Genomic DNA, 942 nt, shown 5'->3' on the forward strand with positions numbered 1-942 from the left:
GGCGGCCTCGCGTCCCCACACCACGGTGGAGCGCCGGACCCGAGCTCGAGGGCTCTGGCGGCCGCCAGGGTAGCCCAGGGCCCCGCCGCCCGCGCTCCTCAGCAAGTGCACCTGCCCGGGAGGGCCAGACGGAGCTCCGGGTTTATTCCGGGACGTCCCAGCTGAGCGTGCGGAGAGGGGCGCGCTTTCAGTCCTTGTCTCGGGACGGTCTGGGCTCGGGGGAGAGCCCCGCGGGGAGGGCACAGCCGGGCTTCGTCACCGCAGTGTTGGGTGCGCTCATTACGAGGGCCGACCGGGAACACCACCCGTGTCACAGTCCTGGGTTGATGTACATAATCACGTAAAGTACAGCCATAGTGATACATTGGGCGCAGGGTATGCGGCACCTCCCTGGCCTTTGGTGACTGCCCAGCGTAAGGTGCTACTGCCTCTTCAGTCCCTGCAGCTCTTGCATTCAGGGCAGAGGCTCAGCAGACACCTGCAAAACTGCGTAGCCGCTGTGGAGAAGAGCCTCCTGTCCCCTCCCAGGCTGGGAAGCAACCAAGGCCTTTGGAGTGAGGAAAACGAGGGAGCTGAAGCAGAAAGGTAACAGAAGTCAGGAAGCCACCTCTGATGCAGACACCCAGGATGAGTAGGGTTACAATGCTCAGAGATGCAAGGAGCTAGTGCATCTGTATCACAGTTTGCTATACGAGGCAGAACAAGAGATACTTGGGAAAATAAAAGGCACTGCTGCAGCCAGGTGTGGTGGCACACACCTGTAATCCCAACGTTGGGAGACAGGCAGGGGGATTGTCATGAGTTCAGAGACAGCCTAGGCTGCATAGTGAATTCAAGGACAGCCTGAACTACATATGGAGACCCTGTCTCAAAACAAAACAAAAAAAACTATTGAGCCAGGTGTAGTGGTGCCTGTCTGTAATCTCATCACTGGAGAGGCTG

This window comes from Chinchilla lanigera, unplaced genomic scaffold (assembly GCF_000276665.1).
Source record: "Chinchilla lanigera isolate Chin_1 unplaced genomic scaffold, ChiLan1.0 scaffold00112, whole genome shotgun sequence".
NCBI classification, from domain to species: Eukaryota; Metazoa; Chordata; class Mammalia; order Rodentia; family Chinchillidae; genus Chinchilla; species Chinchilla lanigera.